At 52.4% G+C, this 2,608-nt stretch overlaps 1 pseudogene; it reads right to left on the bottom strand.

Moving 5' to 3' along the window:
* Nucleotides 1-2,204, bottom strand: part of LOC143221188 (large subunit ribosomal RNA) — a 4,572-nt pseudogene extending 2,368 nt beyond the window's left edge.
* Between the last annotated feature and the right edge of the window lie 404 nt (nucleotides 2,205-2,608).

Raw genomic sequence — 2,608 nt, forward strand, 5'->3', positions numbered from 1 at the left:
TGCTCTTCGCGTTCCAAACCCTATCTCCCTGCTAGAGGTTTCCAGGGAACTCGAACGCTTATACAGAAAAGAAAACTCTCCCCGGATCTCCCGACGGCGTCTCCAGGTCATTTTGGGTTACCCCGACGAACACTCTTACGAGGGCCCGATTGGTAAGCGGTTCCGCTGCCGGGTTCCGGAATAGAAACCGGATTCCCTTTCGCCCGATGGGTGTGTGTTTTTGTTTATCATTAAATGATATTTTGCTCTCTCTTAGGACACCTCATCTACATAGGATTTCTCTTAGGGCTTAGGATCGACTGACTCGTGTGCAACGGCTGTTCACACGAAACCCTTCTCCACGTCAGTCCTCCAGGGCCTCGCTGGAGTATTTGCTACTACCACCAAGATCTGCACCGACGGCGGCTCCAGGCAGGCTCACGCCCAGACCCTTCTGCGCACACCGCCGCGACCCTCCTACTCGTCAGAGCTTCATGGAAGACGCGCCTTTAAAAAAAGCTAACGTCAACCTCACTTGCCGCTGACGGCGGAGTATAGGCGCGACGCTTCAGCGCCATCCATTTTCAGGGCTAGTTGCTTCGGCAGGTGAGTTGTTACACACTCCTTAGCGGATTCCGACTTCCATGGCCACCGTCCTGCTGTCTTAAGCAACCAACGCCTTTCATGGTATCCCATAAGCGTCGACTTAGGCGCCTTAACTCTGCGTTTGGTTCATCCCACAGCGCCAGTTCTGCTTACCAAAATTGGCCCACTTGGCACTCTGATCCAATATAATCTCGTGGCTTCATTGATCCAAGCAAGCCAGAGATCTCACCCATTTAAAGTTTGAGAATAGGTTGAGGTCGTTTCGGCCCCAAGGCCTCTAATCATTCGCTTTACCAGATGAGACTCGCACACGTTCATCAAAAGAGAACGAGCGAGTGCCAGCTATCCTGAGGGAAACTTCGGAGGGAACCAGCTACTAGATGGTTCGATTAGTCTTTCGCCCCTATACCCAGTTCCGACGATCGATTTGCACGTCAGAATCGCTACGGACCTCCATCAGGGTTTCCCCTGACTTCGTCCTGACCAGGCATAGTTCACCATCTTTCGGGTCCCAACGTGTACGCTCTGGGTGCGCCTCTTCTCGCAATGAGAACGAGACGCCCCGGGAGTGCGAGGCCGCATCGTGACGCGGCCCATCCTCCCTTGATCGACGCTAAGGTACGATCTTCACTTTCATTGCGCCTTTAGGTTTACATGTCCCAATGACTCGCGCACATGTTAGACTCCTTGGTCCGTGTTTCAAGACGGGTCCTGAGAGTACCCAAAGCAGTAGCGTCGCTGACCGGTAATTCAAAGCTTGGCCAGTCCGAGGACACCGCCTGCTAACAGCTGGTTAGGCCCGGAGCCGGCGCTAGGTCCGTACCATCCGGGTGACAAACTAACCGAGCTTGCGGCGGGCCTGACGCACACACATTCGAAAATGGATTGGTTGCGGCCCGATACCGTCAGAGTACCGTCACGCAGCCGGCCAGGCGATCGAGCGTCTGCCGTGTGCGCACGAAGGCGACACGACAGGCAACAACTCGAGCCGTAGACCGACACGCAACGGGTCGCGACGTTCTACTAAGGGAGAAGTGCACGACTACGCGACCGGAACATTTGCCGAAGATGGTGTACCCTCGCACTGGAACCACCGAAGTGGCCCATTACGGGCTATCTGCGCACCAACGGAAGCCAGCCTCGTCGACGATGAATCTCCCCATTCGATCTTTTGGGTTTCTCAGGTTTACCCCTGAACGGTTTCACGTACTCTTGAACTCTCTCTTCAAAGTTCTTTTCAACTTTCCCTCACGGTACTTGTTCGCTATCGGTCTCGTGGTCATATTTAGCCTTAGATGGAGTTTACCACCCACTTAGGGCTGCACTCTCAAGCAACCCGACTCTAAGGAGAGGTCCTCCCGAAACGCGTACCAGTCGCTACGGGCCTGGCACCCTCTACGGGTAAATGGCCCCATTCAAGATGGACTTGGACGCGGTTCGACGTCTCGGGATAAATTGACCCTCCTGAACACTACATTTCCCAACGGCAGAACCGCGGGATTCAGTGCTGGGCTAATTCCTGTTCGCTCGCCGCTACTAAGGAAATCCTTGTTAGTTTCTTTTCCTCCGCTTAGTAATATGCTTAAATTCAGCGGGTAATCTCGCCTACTCTGAGGTCGTCGTACGTGATACAAAATTTTGTGTGTTTCGGCCGAAAGAGCGTAAAAGTAGTACTCGCGAAAACGTACAAAGCACAAAAAAAAAAGAAAAAAAAAGAAAACGAAACAACACTACACGACAGAAGAGAGAAAAAGGTAAACAAAAAACCGATATATGCCTTATGCGCCACACCAAAGTGTCAATATAATTCTTTCTTCATCTCTCGTCGATCGGAAACTCTCGCTAGACGATCTGGCCGGTTAACTTTAACGTCCGTCGAAAAGAACTTTCGGGGACTGGACGACCGACAGATCGCGCGGTTCCGCACGAATCGACAATGAAGAAAAGAAAAGACATGGGGCGACCGACATAAAGGTTTTCATCATTGGATATACCTTTTCTCTCTCCGCGGTGCTGTTCCGTG

Source organism: Lasioglossum baleicum, unplaced genomic scaffold (genome assembly GCF_051020765.1).
Source record: "Lasioglossum baleicum unplaced genomic scaffold, iyLasBale1 scaffold2036, whole genome shotgun sequence".
In the NCBI taxonomy this organism is placed as follows: Eukaryota; Metazoa; Arthropoda; class Insecta; order Hymenoptera; family Halictidae; genus Lasioglossum; species Lasioglossum baleicum.